Genomic DNA, 19,325 nt, shown 5'->3' with positions numbered 1-19,325 from the left:
ATGTACAAGTTCACTCATGTGCTTGTTTTCGTATGAAAACATATGTTTTCAATCCTCTTTGTTATACACATAGGAATGGAATTGCTGGGTCCTGTGGTAGCTCTCATTTTGGGAAGCTTCCAGTCTGCTTTTTCCAAAGTGGCTGCACCATTTTACATCTCCCCCAGAAGCACAGGAAGCTTCCAATTTCTCCACATCCTCACCAGCTATTGTCCCATGTTCTTTTCTTGGTGGTGGTGGGTATGAAATGGTATCTCATTGTGTTTTCAACTTATTTCCTTAATGACTAACGACATTGAGCACCTTTTCCTGCTCTCATTGGCCATTGGTATGTCTATTGTGGAGAAATGTCTATTCCAATCCTTTGCTTATTTTTATTTTTTTAAGATTTATTTATTTTTAGAGAGAGAGAGTGCGCATGCACATGTGCATGAGATGGGGGAGGGGGAGAGGAAGAGAGAATCCTCAAGCGGACTCCCTGCTGAGCATGGAGACTGATGCGGGGCTCTATCCCAGGACCCCGAGATCATGACCTGAGCTGAAGTCAAGGATCGGCTGCTTAACCGATCGAGTCATCCAGGCGCCCCTCCTTTATTTTTAAATTGGCTTGTCTTTTCATTATTGAGCTGTAAGAGTTCTTTATACATTCTAGGTACTAGACTCATCCGATACAAGATTTGCAAATGTTTTCTCTCACTCTGGGGATAATCTTCTCACTTTCTCATTAAAGCGTCCTTGGATGCACAGAAGTTTTTAATTTTTAAAAAGTTCAATTTATCTGTTTTTTCTTTGGTTACTTATGCTTTTGGTATCATATTTAAGAAACCATTGCTTACTCCACCATCATGAAGGTTTACATATATATTTCCTGCTAAGAGTTGTATAGCGTTGTAAAATGCCATTGTATTAAATGATCCTTTGATTTATATAAGACAACTGTCATGCTAAAGCTCTTTTATTATAAGTGTTATAAAAATACAAAGAAAGCACACAAAATATATTTTAGTTTTACCTTCTATAACATAGTGGTTTAGAATGTAGCCACTGGAGTCAAATCCTAGATTCAGCATGCGTAAGGAGCTCTTTCGGAGGATCTATGCACTGTGATTGAGAATGAGTGTTCCAAATTATATATATGTTCTATTCTATATGCTTATCTATAATGATCTGTTTATCCAAGTCTACATAACTATAATATATTGTCCTACCACCAGAAACCACTAATGTGGGGGAAAAAAAACCAGAAACTGTATATATATATATAGAGAGAGAGAGAGAGAGATTCCCATAACCCCCCAAAACCAGAGAAAGACAAAGGGTATGTGAATGGTAAAAGAACTATCTGTTGATACAATATTAATAGCATATTTTAAGGGGCGCCGGGGGTTCAGTCAGTTAAGCGCCTGCCTTCAGCTCAGGTCATGATCCTGGGGTCCTGGGATGGAGCCCCCGGCCTCGTCGGACTTGCTGCTTGGTGGGCAGTCTGCTTCTCCCTCTTCCTCTGCCCCTCCCTCCCACTCGTGCTCTCTCTCTCTCTCAAATAAATGAATGGCATATTTTAAGGCTTAAACAAAAACTCAATCCCAGTTAGCTAACCTCCTCTAGCCTCAGCTTTTGCCTCTGTAATATGGAGATAACCTACCTCACAGGTTATGAAGATTAGGTACGATAATGTATGAAAAGTAATAATAACATCGGTTACATGTAATATGCTCAACAGATGTTGGCTGTTATTATTTTTACTATGTTTCATGTGCATTACATTTTTTGTAGTAATTTTTTAAACTATGCATTTTCCTTGGATGCTCCCCGTTCCCTCTTGCCCATAGAAGAATATAAGCTCTATGCAAGCAAATGAGCCGATGATGATTTGAGCTAAAGATAAATTGCCTTTGAAGAAATCTACAAAATTAGAGAGAGAAACTGGAAACTTTAGACCAAGAAATGTTCATTTCTCCATCTCTTGGGTGATACTCTAGCTACTTGCCCACTGGCACTGAGCATTTTGAGAGCTAGGCAGTCAACTTTTCCAAGATATTTAGTTGAGCATTTTCCTGACTATTTCCTTCTTTACTGGGAGGCACAATGAATTCCAAAGAATGAGAATCAGGAAACCTGAATTTGGCTCTGGCTCTGCCGTTAACTGTGTGACCCTGGAGATTTGCCTCATTTCTTTGGCCCTTGGTGTCCTATTTGAGGAAGAAAAGAAGGAAAGAGAGAGGAATGAAAGGAGGGAAGGAGTGAGGACAAGACATGCCCCTCTGATTCTGAAAGTCTGATTGTTTGGGACTACATTTAGAATTTCTTTTCATCTCTACTTGTAGCCAGCAGAATTGTTCAAGCCAGTTTTCAAGCTGCTTATGTGTGCTAGCCTTTGTGATAACACTTCTATCACATTTGGCTTTTGGAAGTAATCCCTCATCCCCAAAATAATCTTCCTTTCTCTGTTTGGCATCTCTACCCAAAAACCAAGCATCTGCACATCTGGAGGGAAGGAAGGCTCTGTGCCAGGCTCACAGATGGGCATAAGTGTTGACTCCCCAAGGACTTCAGGAGATCAACGAGGGGAAATGCTTAAACATCCAGTAGAAGTCACTGTTAGCCCAGAGCTCAGAGGGGCTGTGTCGTCTCTGACCAGCCTAAGTTTGGCAAGGAAACAGAAGGCCCCTACCACTTCACACCAAGCAGAAGGCAATCCAAATAATGCTGTAAGTTTCTGCTCTTGCAACTTGTCTCTGCGGGGAGATGAAGTATACAGACCGTTCATTCATTCATTCATTCAAAGAAAATATTTTGAGAGCCTGCAATGTGCTGAGCACGATTCTAGGCCCTGGGAATACAACAGGGAATAAAATTAAGTTCCTATATCCACAAAGCTTATATTCTAGTGGGGAAGACAGACAAGAGACAAACAATTAGGTGTAGGTATGTGCACACATGGGTGCAGAGGTGCAAAAATGTGTACGCACGTGTGCTATAGGTCTATCCCGGTGGAGAATGCGTGCACCTGTGACCACATATACATCTGTGTATATGTGTTTGTCAGTAGGCAAGTATTGTGGAAAAAAGAAAAGCAGAGAAATTGGCATTGGGAATGTGGGGCCGGGGCCGGGTGCAAGTTGCTACTTTATACAGCGTGGTCAGAGTGGGCTTCATTGATTAGGTGACATATGAACACAGAACTAAAAGATGAGGAACTGAGATATCTGGAGGAAGAGCATTCTAGGCAGAAAGAACAGTCCGTGTAGAAGCCTTGAGGTGAGAACATGTGTGTTGTCTGTGAAGGAGAGCAAGGAATCCAGTGCAGCTGAATCCAAGAAATCAAGGTGGAGCGCAGCAGGTGGTTAGTGTGATGGGGTTAGGGGAGGGCTCATCATCTAGGGCTTGTAAGACACTGTAAGAAGTTTGGCTTTTATTCTAATCAACATGGGGATCCACTGAACAATTTTGAACAGAAGAGACAATTTTGAACAGAAAGGGCGCCTGGGTGGCTTGGTCGGTTACACGGCCAACTCTTGATTTTGGCTCAGGTCACGATCTCAGGGTCCTGGGATGGAGCCCTGTATTGGGCTCCATGCTCAGCAGGGAGTCTTCTTGAGGATTTTTCTCTCTCTCTCCCTCTGCCCCTCCCCCTGCTCTCTCTCTCTCTCTCTCAAATAAATAAATAAATCTTTAAGATGATCTCTCGAGCCTCTAAGAATATACTGTGAGGGGTGGTAGCAGGGACACTAGTCAGGAGTTTATTGCAATTATCCAACAGGAGGTGAAAGGGGCTTAGACCAGGAGCTTAGCAATGAAAGTAATGAGAAGGGGCTGGATTCTGGATGAGTTTTGAAGAAAAGGCCAGCAGGATTTGCTCATAGATGCAGTGTGGAAGGAAGAAAAACTCAAGCATGACTACAAAATCTTTGGTCTGAGCAACTAGAAGGAAGGCTGTGGGAGAAATTGGAAGGCAGGAGGTGAGGTGACATGCTGCTTTTGCAATGCATATTAGAGACCCAAGGAGAGATGAAGATACAGCTCTGGAATTCAGAGGACAGTCTGGGCTGGGGATACCAATTTAGGAGTTGATGGCACATATGGGATATAAACCCATGAGACTGAATGAGGGCCCCATGAGAGCAGGAATAAAGAAGAGAAGACGTCTGATGTCTGAGCCCCGGGGTTTACTCACATTAAGAGGACTGAAAGATAAGGAGGAAGCATCTAAGGAGGCTGAGAGTTGTAGCCAGTGAGCAGGAGGGACAAAAAAGGGAGGCTGCTCCAGAAATCAAAAGAAAAAGAAAAGTGATTATCATGTAAAGTGCCCCTGATGGGTCAGGATGAGTACTCATGATTCACACTGCAACATGGAGGAATCTTGAAAACATGATGATAAATAAAAGAAGCCAGTCACAAAAAGCCACGTATTATAGGATTCCATTTATGGAATGTCCGGAATATGAACATTATATATGGAATGTCAAAAATGTCCAGAATAGACATATCCATAGAGACAGAAAGTAGATTAGTGGTTACCAGAAGCTGGGGGAGGGAGAACCGGGGAGAAACTGCCAATGAGTATGAGGCTTCCTTTCGGGAGCTGATGAAAATGCTCTGGGATTAGAGAGCGCTGATGACGGCACAGCTTTGTAAATAAACTGAAAACCACTGCATTTGTACACTTTAAAAGAGTGACTCTGATTACTGCATGGGAATTGTATCTCAACTTTTTAGTCATGTATCTTAGCAACCTTTATCAACGTATTTCCTTTTAATGGCCATAGTGTACTTTTTAAAAAGCGCTTCGCTGTCTGTCATACCTTAGTCTCATTGAAACATATTGAGACCAGATCTTATTTTGCAGATAACAAAGCTGACCCCAAGAGAAATTAAATGACCTGCCCAAGGTCTCACCGGGGTTGGAAGCTGAGGAATAGTCGTCCCGGGATTCCTTTCTCTCCCTGTGCCACAGCGCCCCCTAGTGGCACTCAGGTGGCATTTTTCCACCCACAGCACCCAGCGTCCAGCCTCCTGACAGATCCACCAGTTCTCAGGAAATTTTTCATTTGAATTAAGACCATCCCACACCAGAAGACGGGTGTCCCCTTCTTAAATCTAGTTTCTCTGTTAAATAATTTTTATAACCATGACATTTAGATTTGAAATTCTTAATAGAATGTTAAGGTGTAGATCCAATATCTAACATTCAAAGCCTTTCAAGTAGAAAGAGAAGTTTCCTTTTTTTTAAGATTTTATTTATTTATTTGAGAGAGAGAGAGAGAGCACGAGCGGTGGGGGGGCAGAGGGAGAGGGCGAAGCAGGCTCCCCACCGAGCAGGGAGCCCAATGCAGGACTCCATCCCAGGACCCTGAGATCATGACCTGAGCTGAAAGCAGGCGTTTAACCAACTGAGCCACTCAGGTGCCCCAAAAGAGAAGTTTCTGTTTATCAATTTTTTTTTAATTTAGTCCAATGTACTGAGCATTTTCAAATGTTTGAGGTTCCTAATCTTTTGGGGGTGGGGAGACATGGACCTTTTTGAGGATCTCATGAAAGCCACCAATCCTCTCCTGAGACAAAAGCACACACAAAATCTTGCTTTTAATCCCAGGGCATTCACAGAATTTTTAAGGCCTATCCACAGACACCAGTTTAAAAACCACCTCCCAGTTTTGCTACACCTGGGTCTGTCTACAACATTTTCATCAGTGTCACTCCCTGCTTTTAATTCATTCTAACTTCTAGCATATGTGCGCATCTTCTCAGCCTGACTGGTTGTTTAGGGAAATCTCAGTATAAACTCAACTATCACAGGTAATCTGAACACCCTGAAATATTTTGTTTCAAATGTTTTAAAAAGGGTGGAATTAAATTTCAATTTCCTTTGAAAAAGGTTTTCAACTAAAAAGATATTCAAATTAAGATTTGACCTAGATTACATAGTGATGAGTTGATGTTTGGTCTTTAATTACACTGAGGGCAAAACCGAACAAAACAAAAATCCAGGCTTTGAACAGGGAGGGAAGGGGTCGATGGGATAGAGAATTCCTCGTAACATCAATTAATCATGGACTTCAGAAATATAAAGAAGCTCAGGGACAGAGTAAATTGTCCTTTGACTTTTGAATGGCAAAAACACTCCCTAAAGAAAACCCTTTTTTCTACTACCTTTAAAATCCTCTCCTCTAATTAGGGCATACTTTTCTGAGATGTCTGAGGACATCACCTTAGGAAGGCTCGGGTCCCCATTGGAATGAAGTCTGCATATAACACTGTCATTAAATAACAATGAAAGATTGTATCAATTTTTTCTTCACATACTTAAAACTACCTTTAACTTCTCTTTTCTACCAGGTGACTGTCCAACTTTCCAGTCCAAAAGCCATTCTAAACAAGAGTTTAGTCATCTGTCTAAAACATTAGAAGGCTATCTTCGAATATGTTTTTAAATGATCCTTTTTTTTTTCACTATTTAATGATAAGGCAAGAAAAAGTAAAAGAGGGTGGTAATAATAACATTATTTTCAGGGCACCTGGCTGGCTCAGTCAGTGAGTGGAGCATGCAACTCATGATTTCAGGGTTGTGAGTTTGAGCCCTGCGTTGGATGTAGAGATTACTTTAAAAAAAATAAAAATCTAGGGGCACATGGGTGGCTCAGTAGGTTAAGTGTCTGTCTTCAGCTCAGGTCATGATCCCAGCATCCGGGGATCACACTCAACAGGGAGCCTGTTTCTCCCTCTCCCCCTGTAGCTCCCCCTGCTTGTGCTCCCTCTCTCTCTCTCTGTCAAAGAAAGAAAGAAAACTAAAAAAAATAAAATAAAATAAAAAATAAAAATTTAAAAATAAAAATCTTTTAAAAAATAATAACATAATTTTCTTACCTCTAAGAGCTTCTCCTAAGACCCTGTCCCTAACACCTCATCTCCCAAAGAATAAACACTTTCTTCAACACAAATTCAATTCCTTTCTATGGACTTGTTGCGTGTCTGAGCAAGAGAGAACAGAGGCCCCTACAGACTCGGAAGATGGTGAGCTTGCTGTACCTGAGACTGGATGCCCAGTGGAAGCCACTCCCCAGAGCCACAGAGCTCCTCCCTTCCGATGGTGGTAGCACGTGTTAAAACAGGTGGTTTTACCTTTGGGCGTTTTGGGGAGTTTTTTGCCTTAGATCCATTTCTCTGACTGGAAATACTTTGTTCATTGTGTTATTGGTTTTGTTGTTGTTAATTCAACAGACACCCTGGAGCATAGGGACACAAGACTTATAGGTGTGTACCTGATTCACTCCGAAATTACGTTTAGCTTTTAAAGGGGTATTATTCAGCTTGAGGGGGGCGGGGGGAGGGGATGCCTGTGATAATGCAACCTCCCACTTTCTTCAATTCCTAGTCTTACAACCAGCTCCAAAACCAGATTCTCCCCGTCGTCGTGGCCACTTTCTCAGTAAGTTGTTTTAGTCAATGAAATAGAGCACAGAAGCTATTTCTCCCTCCATCTGCTGGTAAAGAGCAGGTTTAACCAGCATGTTCAGTCTCTCTGATTGCACTACTATAGGATTTTGGAAGGCCACCCGGGAAAATATATGCAAAAAAAATTACTGTAGCTCTGTGCTGGACTAGCTCACTGGGAAACTTCTGATTACCTAGCAGTATGCACTTGCCCTTGGCTAACAAATGTCCTCACTTTGTAACATACATGCCTGGCCTCAGCACTTTTCAGTCCTAAACTCTGGGGTGCTTTAATCCTCTTGACAGCTAGTGTGTGTTCTAGGGCTCTTGAGGGTTGTGGATGGCAATGTACCAGGAAGTGTGAAGCATGGTGCCACCATCCATTTCCCGGACAGGGATGAGGGTCTGTGGGTGGCCACAACTGAGAGGACAGGCTTGGGTTTCCAGGAAGATGGACCTGCATTCCAGAGACAAGCATTTCAGCAGAGGAACCACATTCTTTACATGCTGCCAGGAACCATGTTGGTTGTCCCCTACTTATAGAAAAACAAAGGTCGTTCCAAAAAAAAAAGAACTATGAGAAGGGAAAAGAGCCTTGTTATTGATTGAACCCTTACTATGCAGGGTTCAATCATGGTGAAGACACCATGTTAGTTCATTTGCCCACATTCTCTCAGTACGGGCAAATTTCTACAAGCCTAGGAGGTAGGTATTATTAACCCTATTTTTTTTTAAGATGAGAAAACAGATCCAAAGAAGTTAAATGACTTCTCCTGAGGAGCCAGCCATCAGGTGGTGGAGCGAAGACTGGGGTTCTCGTTTGACTTTCTGATGTAGAATGCTCACACGTTGGGTGTCTTAAATCCATTGGTGAGGGGCGCCTGGGTGGCTCAGTTGGTTAAGCATCCAACTCTTGATTTTGGCTCAGGTCATGGTCTCAGGGCCGTGGGATCGAGCCCCACATCAGGTTCTGTGCTGAGTGGGGTGTCTGCTAGAGATTCTTTCTCTCCCTCTCCCTCTGCCCCTCCCCCTGCTTGCACATGAGTACTCGCTCTCTAAATAAATAAATAATATCTTTTTTTTAAAAAGCCATTGGTGAGATACTGCTTTAGCATATCACGGCAAATAGGAGAGTATTTCTTGGAAAGAATGTTCCAAGAAATATTACTCAAGAATGTAACCCCGAAGAGAATCCATACGGTTTTCTCTGTAACAAAACATACAGGAAAGAAAAGGAGTTGGTATCTTCTCTCCTCTCAGCCTATCCTAATTGTACCCATCACTGAGGCTAAATTCCAGTTCCTTCTCCTCCATGATGGCTTCTCTGCATGTCCTTCATCTGGGGCTCAGTCCTGGCTAACAGCTCTATTGGCTTGGCACTTACCATATACTGTTCTATGTTGCTAATTTCCCTGCCCCTAATTTGCCTTCCCAGCTCCTAATTACCTGATGGAAATTCTAATAAGCAGAGAAATGCTAAGAAAGAAAAGAGTAAAGGAAGCAACCTAAGTATCGACTGATGGATGAATGGATAAAGAAGATGTGGTGTATGCTTAAAATGGAATATTATTCAGCCATAAAAAAGAAAGAAATCTTGGGGTGCCTGGGTGGCTCAGATGGCTAAGCATCTGCCTTCAGCTCAGGTCACAATCCCAGCATACTGGGATTGAGCCCCTCATCGGGCTCCCTGCTTGGCAGGGAGCCTGCTTCTCCTCTCCCTCTAACGTTCCCCCTGCTTGTGCTCTCTCACTCTCTCTGTCAAATAAATAAATAAAATCTTTAAAAAAAAAAAAAAGAAGGAAATCTTGCCATTCATGACAATATGGATGGACCTTCAGGGCATTATGCTGAGTGAGGGAAGTCATACAGAGAAAGAGAAATACTCTCTGACCTCACTTATATGTGGAATCATAAAAAACAAAAACAAAAATAAAGAGCTCATCAACACGGAGAACAGATTGGTGGCTGCCCAAGGCAGGGGGTGAAGGGTGAGCGAAATGGGTGAAAGTGGTCAAAAGGTACAAATTTCCAATTATAAAATAAACAAGTCATGGGAATGTAATGTACAGGATGTAATGTATGGTGACTACAGTTAATAATACCACGTCGTATATTTGAAAGTCATTAAGAGAGTAGATCTTAAAAGTTCTTACCACAGGAAAAAAAATTTGTAGCTGCGTGGTGATGAATATTAGCTAGACAGATTGTGGTGATCATTTCACAATGCATACAAAAATCAAATCATTATGTTGTAACCTGAAACTAAGATGATGTTATATGCTAATTATATCTCAATTTTTAAAAGTGTTCTAAAAAGTTAAGACCCTGGACATCCCACAGATTGGATCACCAGCCCCTGATATCCAGAGTTGACTCTATTCCAGCAGGAGCACCATAGCATTGTGGTGTCCCATCTGCAGAGAAGGAGGGGATCCTCCAAAGTCCAGTCCTGTCGGAGTGAATGTACAGAGCTGTTCAGTAATGAAGGAGCAAGAGACAAGGAAGCCTGTGCCCAGCTCCAACGCAGAGAAAACTCCAGTCACAAAACTAAGAGTTAGGTCAATCATGAGTGCTTTCCAAAAATAGTTCCCAACATTTTTATGCTATCTAATGAAATTTTATGGACACCAGAATTTTTATGTTTCTCCTTTCTTGCTTCACAGCCCAGGTTCATTATGTTTCTAGAACAAAACCATCTGCAATACTTTCTGAAACGTCCACCAGAAAAGCTGCTAGTGGGATGGCTTCGGGAAAATGCATATTACCTGGCACTGGTCTGCTAGACCATCATTGGCACATTAGCATTTGTTTATCAGTTTTGATACATGATTTTTTGGATGCTGAAGGGCTGAGATTCCAGATGAGTCCATGGATAGTGAGACAGAGCACTGTGGGATGGGCACTGTGGTTGTGGGTGCTGGCTCTATTATTTTATCTACCAGAGCACCTATTCTCCCCTAAATAAAACAAGGCTAAACATCCTTGCCCTGTTTTGAGTATTAAAGAAGGGAATAGGCATGAATGTTCAGTGAAAGAGATAAATATTCCTATGGCAGTGATGGGGTTCAGGACACATTACCCCAAAATATGGCATTTTGGTACACTGAGTATTTCAGGCTGAAGGAACTTGAGAAACGGCAGGTGCAGGAAGGACTTTCTGACCTTCCCCCGAAGCAGGTTATAAGACCCTCACATGACAGGTGCCCCCCTTAGACCCAGAGGAAAGCAGCTTTCTTATTTCAGAAGACAAAGGGACACAGAGAGGAATTTAAACCAACAGACCTTGCTGACTTCCCCTCAGTTTACTACACTTAGTTCATACTCTTCACCCTATCATGTCTTTCTGCAACTTCCCATTCTTATCAAACCCAGCATAAAAACACACTTAACCAGATCTTCATTTCCTTATGAAGGAAAGAAGTCTTGTGTCACAGAAAACTTGTATTAAATAAATGTGCATGAGGGTGCCTGGGTGGCAAGATTGGTCAAGTGCCCGACTCTTGGTTTCGACTCAGGTCGTGATCTCTTGGTCCTGGGATCGAGCCCCATATCAGACTCCACGCTCGGCATGGAGTCTGAGATTCTCTCCCTCTCCCTCTGCCCCTCCAGCTTGTGCTGTCTCACTCTCTCTCTCTCTGTAAAATAAATAAATAAAATCTTTAAAAACAAATGTGTATGTTCCTCTCCTACTATCTTTGTCAGTTTAAATTTCAGACTCAGCCTATTAGAGACCCTAATATGGTTGAGGAAAACTTTTTCCTCCCCTATGGCAGGTAGCATATTAAAAGATCAAAGTGTTGGGAGAGTGGTGCTTTGTCATCATGGCAGAGTTCGGATGTAATTTATCAATGTTCTTACCCTGGAACTGTTGGAGTCAAGACTGGTCAATTAATTCTACGCAAAATTGAACTGCCTAATATTTATTGGAAGAAATGCTACTGAGTCCTCAAAGGTTTGTTGCTATGTTTTTGGTGTAAAGTTAAAAGTAGGGGCACCTGGGTGGCTCAGCCAATTAAGCGTCCAACTCTTGATTTTGGCTCAGGTCATGACCTCAGGGTTGTAGGATGGAGCCCCACACCAGACTCTGCACTCAGCAAGGAGTATGCTTGAGATTCCCTCTCTCCCTCTCCCGCTGCCCCTCCCCCCACTCACACTCTCTAAATAAATAAATAAATAAAATCTCAAAAAAAATAGTTAAAAGTAAAACATTTTAGTATACATACAACTGATGATGATGGTTTTAAATACAACTAGATTCAAAAGCTGGGTAGAAGATCAAAAGAAAGCCATGTCTGTGTTTTTCCCTCAGCTTTTAAAATGCTCTTTTCTCCTCATCTGCATTTTGGAGGGCAGGTGACCCTAAAGCAGAAGGCATGGCCACACCAAGAGACTGTGCCATCAGCAGATCCCTTCACGTGGCTCAGTCTTTGAAAAGCATGGGGCTGATAGATGCAGGCTTAACCAATATTTTCATAAAAGGTCAGTTCTCTTTTGTTTCACAATGTTAATACATTTACCCTCTGCCAGACTTAATAAGAATGACATAAACTCATTGGTTTTGCCTCTGAAACCAAGTCTCCGGTTTGAAGGACAAAATCCAAAGACTGCTCCTTTTTTATAGTCTGTGTTACCTTTTTAAAAGACCTTTCTAGCTCACGTAAGGAAAGATCTATGCCATTATAACTTTAAAAATTAGTCAACTTTTTTGGCAGGAAAGAAAAAACTCCCTGCTTATTCTGAGAAGACACACCAAAATAGGACATTAAGATTACCTGTAAGTTTGGTTCAGCTGATGTATTTCTAGCAATTGCAAGCTACACGGTTCATTTCTTTGGTGTGATATGCCTTTCAACAGATCTCTTGGCTGCTTCCCTACAGATGATGTACTGCAATCCTCAGGGATTCACGGACTAACGAGTGTGAGGGTTTTATTCGAATATATGCCATTAGTATAAGCTTTGGGTGGGCATTTTTCCCTCCCACACCTCAGTTTCTAGATTACTTTAAATGCAGGCATCTGTAGGGAAGCCTGGGTGGCTCAGTCAATTAAGCGTCTGCCTTCAGCTCAGGTTGTGATCCCAGAGTCCTCGGATCGAGTCCCACGTCGGGCTCCCTGCTCTGTGGGGACCCTGTTTCTCCCTCTGCCTCTCTCTCTACCTCTCATGAATAAATGAATAAAATCTTTAAAAAAATAAAATAAAAATAAATACAAGCGTCTGTAAAAAAAAAAAAAGGCAGAAAATGCCCATATGGTAATGTTTCACCTGAGTAATCATATCTCCATTATCTTTACTTAACCTCAAGGCAATTTAGCTCAAAAACAAATAAAGGGAAAGTTTGAAACTCTGTATGTTCTCCTGTGTTTCATTATTGAAGAATAAAAGGCCATCAATGGGAAAAAAAAAAGAAAGGAAAAGGGTCACTGAGAAAGAAAACAAAAACCCTTCTATATGAAAACATCCATCAATACTTAGGAAAAACATGACTTTTAGACATTTACAAATAAAAAGCTCCACATCACCAAATCCCTTAAAACTAAGTTACATTTATATCCAAATAGTCCCACTCAGATTATTTTCCGGCATTAAATATTCAAATATGCACACTCTAAAATACTCTTAAAAAGCACAACACTTAGAAGAGTCTGAAAGGTTTTAGACACATTAACAACAACTCTGTTAACTTTCCAGAACTAGATATAGCTCTTTTAAGAAGTAATTTTGCCAGCTTTTGGTTCTGGAAGATTTCACATAAAAATAACTATATTGTGTTTTTCACACAATTTTATCCAGAAGGACTATTAATATTGTATAATATTTTGATACCGTATCCTTTTACTTCACTTTTTTTTTCTTTTGCTAGTACTTATCAGCGACCTAAGTGAAACAAAATTACAAATATACCAACTACACACAAGATGAGATTCTATTTGGTTCACATTTTAACATTACCTTTTTACACCAGCTGCCTCTGGGTTTTCAATAACAATTCCTTTGGTTTGAAAATCTTCATCTTTGCCAAGGACAGTTTCTAGAGCTTTGGAAAGTTGTCACACTAATACAATCAGAAAATGAAATGGCACAGAGCAGCTTAGGAAGATACAAGAGAGTGGGTGTTTTATTACATTTCTGTACCAGATCATTGTTTCTAGGAGGTAATCCATAAATTTTTAATCCTTCTGGTGTTCTTGAGCAATGTAAAAAGGACTGCTCCTGACCTAGTTCAACCTCTTTTATCACAGTCGTGGCAATAATTTTATTGTGCAAGAGAAATGGGTTTTTCTATTATCTTTTGAGTTAATGTTTATTGGATGGCTAAGTGTAATTTATGCTCTTTTCCTCAGATAATGAATATTGAGATCTCCTTCAAGGTCCAGAACAGGTAATAGTCCTTAAATTCAAGGCTGCAGGCAACATACAGATAAGTGAATGGTTTTTCACACTGTGACAGTTAATCTCCATTAAATTATGGCATTTCAGTAATTCGGAGTGATTCTTAATGTATCCTGTTTAACATTATTTTCTATGTTATGAGTGCAATTGAGAGGGGAAAGATAGAATTTCCTAATACGTGTGCCTTCAGGATAAATGAATTCAAGATAACATCAACTGTATCTGGACCATGTTTATTATTCCACAAATCATATAATAATTGGTTTACACAAGAAAGACTCGCAATGAATCCTGAGTCAGTTTTGCCTCAAGCTCACTTATTGGATCACATATTGGATACCCAAATCAAGACAATATGTAAGCAGAAAACAGAAAGCATTGAACCCTTTAAGTATGTAACACTGTGGTTTTACCTCAGAGTTGGAAGATACAGTGAAGATACATATTCATTCTTAAGGGTATCTCTGTGCAAATTCAACCCATAAGAGCTCAACAATTTATTTATATGCTCTAGCCACTGAATAATCAAATTTCAGACTGAAGGGAGCTAAAACTCATTAAATGAATGAAAGGCATATGTAAAAGTGATTACGATGTTAATTTTGCCAGATAAATGTTAGTAAATGAATAATGGTAATATAAGACTAGAAGCAACCCAGAACTAAAACTGGGAATATACAGAAAAGAATCCATGAACAGAAATACAGTACTTGTTATATTTTCATGTAAATCTGAGAGTCAATGAGGAAGATTTCAGGTTACACAGTTAACACAGCAGATAGGTGACTTTACTTAAACTCTTCTTATTGGGTTGGCTTAAGAAATACAGTTGATCCTTTAGATGAATGGATAAAGAAGCTGTGATATATATATTACCCTTTAAAAAAAAGGAATACGGTCTTGCCATTTGTGACAACATGGAGGGACCTAGAGGGTATTTTGCTAAGTGAAATAAGTCAGAGAGAGACACATACTATATGATTTCACTTATATGTGAAATCTAAAAGAAGTAACGCAAATGAATAGACAAACAAAAAGCAGAAACAGATCCATAAATACAGAGAACAAATTGAGGGTTGTCGGGGGAGGGGTGGGAGGATGGGCAAAATGGGTGAAGGGGAATGGGAGATATAGGACTCCAGGTATAGAATGAATAAACCACAGGAATAAAAGTCACAGCATAGAGAATATAGACAATGGTACTGTAATAGTGTTGTATGGGGACAAATGGTACCTATACTTGTGAGCACAGCATAGTGTATAAACTTGTCAAATCACTATGTTGTACACTTAAAATATTGTAAGATTGTGTGTCAACTATACTTCAATAAAGAAAAGAATAATATAATAATAATAAATAAAATAAAGGTGTTTTTGTAGTAGGAACAAAGGAAATAGAGCTGATTCTTGAACAACACTCAGGTTGGGGCACTAAACCCCAGCATGGGGACGCCTGGGTGGCACAGTGAGTTAAGCTTCTGCCTTCAGCTCAGGTCATGATCGCAGGGTCCTGGGATCGAGTCCCACATCAGGTTCCTTGCTCAGCAGGGAGCCTGCTTCTCCCTCTTCCCCTCCTCCTGCTCGTGATCTCTCTTTCTGACAAATAAATAAAATCTTTATTTTTTTTCAAGATTTTATTTATTTATTCGACAGAGATGGGGAGAGAGACAGCGAGAGAGGGAACACAAGCAGGGGGAGTGGGAGAGGGAGAAGCAGACTTCCTGTGGAGCAGGGAGCCCGATGTGGGGCTCGATCCCAGGACCCTGGGATCATGACCTGAGCCAAAGGCAGACGCTTAATGACTGAGCCACCCAGGTGCCCCTAAATAAAACCTTTAATAAATAAATAAACCCCAGCACAGTAGAAAATCCATGTATAATTTTTGACTCCCTAAAAACATAACTGCTTTTAATAGCCTACTGCTGACAAAGCTTTACCAGTAATATAAACAGTTGATTAACACATATTTTGTATGTTATATGTATTATGTACTACATTCTTACAGTAAAGTAAACTAGAGAAAAGAAAATGTTATTAAGAAAATCATAAGGAAGAGAAAAATACATTTACAGTACTTTTACTGTATTTACCAAAAAAAAAAAAAAAAATTCCCATAGGGAGACCCGCACAGTTCACTCATGTTGTTCAAGAGTCAACTGTACTTGTATTTTAATATGCCCAAGGGGGGGCGCCTGGGTGGCTCAGTTGGTTAAACGACTGCCTTCGGCTCAGGTCATGATCCTGGAGTCCCTGGATCGAGTCCCTGGATCGAGTCCCTGGATCGAGTCCCACATTGGGCTCCCTGCTCGGCGGGGAGTCTGCTTCTCCCTCTGACCCTCCCCCACCTCATGTGCTCTCTCTCATTCTCTCTCTCAAATAAATAAATAAAATCTTTAAAAAAAAAAATATGCCCAAGGGGAAAAGAAAGGAAGAATTAAAAGAAGTCTGAGAGAATCTGTGGAAATTCTCATGGAGAAAGTGGAGTTTAAATGACAGTCTCCCATTTTGGCTTAGTAGGGTTATTTCATGATGCAATTGCAAAATCAATCGCCTAATGGTTTAGGCAAAAATATTTGTGGTCTTTAGCCACTTTGTGACTCTGCAAATCTGTGCTTATAACTGATTGCAAATGTAGAGCTCTGGCTGGAGTTCTTTCAAAATCTTGACTTATTGTCAAAGCACTAAGCAGTGTTCTGGTAAATCATATGTTTAATTTTAATTCTACTTCAGAAGGCTGAAGTTTTATTGCTGACTTCCTAAACAATCTAGAGCGGTGTAATTAGTTGGGATAGGCTAGGCTGAGGTAACAAAAAGACCCCGAAGTACATAATTTCTCAAACCCAACAGAGTCCACTCTTCACATAATAGTCTGAGAAGGATACCCTGGACAGCAAGCAACATTTCTGTCTGTGGTGACAAGGTCCCAACTCTTTCCATCTTGGGTCTCTGTCATTCTCCATGGCCTCACAGTTGCCTGCCCCCAGACAACAGAAGGGAGAAAAGCAAGTCAAGGGGGAACATGCTCATTACGGCCGTGGCCTGGGGAAGGCACACATCACTTCTGCCAACATTCCGTTGGCCAAAACTGGGTCGGAGAGCCATGCCTACTAAGCCAAAAGAGTTTGGGAAATGAAGCCTGGCTGTGTGGTGAAGGCAATAGAAAAGGATAAAAAGGTTGCTGGCGAACAGTGAACAATTTCTGCCACAGGCAAGTCAACTCATCTTGTGCCCCTAGGCACCTTCATTTACAAATGGGTAACAATTACTTACATCCTCAGACCAATCTGGAGAGTCTGTGAGTCTGTATACTGAAGCACTTTGTGTTCCACGGAGAAGCACTGTGTATCAGTTGTGAATATACCCCTGCTATGCTAGTGTTAATTTGGAACGTTACATTGGGTTAAGTAACTAAATGATTTAGAACTTTGTACCAAAGAACTCCGTTAGATGCAATAAACAGATGAACTAAATAGTGTGCTGATCCCATGTTCTTTTATTCTAGTTACGTTACTCCACATGGAGCAGCTTTCTTTCTTCCAGGTTGAAAGCATTAGTGTTTCTGTTCCACAACTGATGGACTAAACTAATTCACAAGTCAGAAATGCAGTTCTAGAAAGTATCTAGACCTTTTTAAAATACCTCCATAAAGTCACATTTTAAAATACAGAGGTCTCCGACCTTTCTGGAGAAACTGAAGGAAAGAACTACCATCCTAAGCATCTGGTAAGCACCAGGTAATGGATTGTATAGTAAATCCACAACCGTTTGCCTATCAACCATGTAAAATAAATATCAGTGGTGAAACAGCAGCATGAGGAGAACAAGTTTCACTCGTGTGTCGGCAGTGTAATTAAAGAGTGTGCCAGACAGAGTGGTAGCAAGATACGTGATCTACCTGGAAGCCCAAACTAGAAGATGATAATCCAACTCTGCAAATGAATCACCATATGACCTTGGGAAAGTTAGTTAGCTTGGTTTCTCTGCCTAAAAAGGCAAACGGTAAGCAGATACTTCTAGAATACTCTCTAGAGAAAGGGAGAGGAAGGAGAAGAAAAGAGGAGAGACAGAGGGTTGGAGAGAAAATGGACTTGGGAAAAGGTGCCAGACTGAAAATGTCCCCAGTGACTGTTCTGGGCTATACTAAACACAGTATGTTTGCTTCAGGAAGCCTCGAGCCTAAGAATCAAAATATAGGAATACAAGAAAATCAGGCATCATTATTTGTTCAGCACTTAGGAGGAACAAATGTTTTCTTAGATGTGGAGTTGAAACAATCATCCCTTCTCTCGGGTTTATGTGATAAAGAGAATACCCTGACATTCCGATTAATCCAACAAACATGTATTAGGACTTGTCTCTGTGTGATAAAGACAGACATGGGTCCTGCTTCATTGAGCTGATGATACAGACGAAACAGAAGTAAATAAAATAATTACCACTTGTAGATGAGCACTATGAACAACATGAAGAAATGAGCCATAAGGATATCCCAGGGATATCAGAGAGAAGAATGTTCCAGAAAGGGAGATTGACAAGTGCAAAGGCCCTGAGGCAAGACTCATTTGGCACATGTACAGGAATAGCAAGGAGGCCAGTGGGCTGGGGTGGAATCATTGAAAGGGCAATTCATAGAAAGTGGCTATAGGCAGAAAGCTAGCCAAGCCAAATACAAGGAAAAATCAGGCTTCAAAGTAAATGAGGAAGAGTTTCAATTCCAAAATATTCACATTCTCTTTATTTTTTTTTTAAAGATTTTATTTATTTATTTGAGAGAGAGAGCGCATGTGAGAGGGGGGAGGGTCAGAGGGAGAAGCAGACTTCCTGCCGAGCAGGGAGCCCGATGCGGGAGTCAATCCAGGGACTCGATCCAGGGACTCCAGGATCATGACCTGAGCCAAAGGCAGTTGCTTAACCAACTGAGCCACCCAAGCACCCCTCACATTCTCTTTAATAGATCTTTTTTTTTTTAAAGATTTTATTTATTTGACAGAGAGAGACACAGCGAGAGAGGGAACACAAGCAGGGGGAGTGGGAGAGGGAGAAGCAGGCCTCCCGCGGAGCAGGGAGCCCGACGCCGGGCTCGATCCCAGGACCCTGGGATCATGACCTGAGCCGAAGGCAGACGCCCAACGACTGAGCCACCCGGGCGCCCCTCTTTAATAGATCTTGAGAGCCGTACAGAGTACTGCAGTCAACATTAACATGTTTTGGGCCACGCAAACATGCATTTTGAAGCAATTTTCTATTCTGAATATGAAAACTCCCTAAAATAGCTTGTTTTTCACGAGTCTAGCCCTGTTCAATCAAAAGTAATAAATAAAAAGGAAATGTCTTACATTTTAGTAAATCTATGTAAGAAAAAAAATAATGAATAAGTCCTGGGGATGTATCATATATAGCCTGATGACTATAGCTAATAATAGTATTGCGTATTTGAAAGCAGCTGGGAGAGTGGATCTTGAAAATTCTTACCACAAGAATAAAAAATTTTGTAACTATGTA

Source organism: Leptonychotes weddellii, chromosome 1 (assembly GCF_054177405.1).
Source record: "Leptonychotes weddellii isolate Sample4059 chromosome 1, ASM5417740v2, whole genome shotgun sequence".
Taxonomy (NCBI): Eukaryota; Metazoa; Chordata; class Mammalia; order Carnivora; family Phocidae; genus Leptonychotes; species Leptonychotes weddellii.
Note: the sequence above shows the minus strand (reverse complement) of the source record.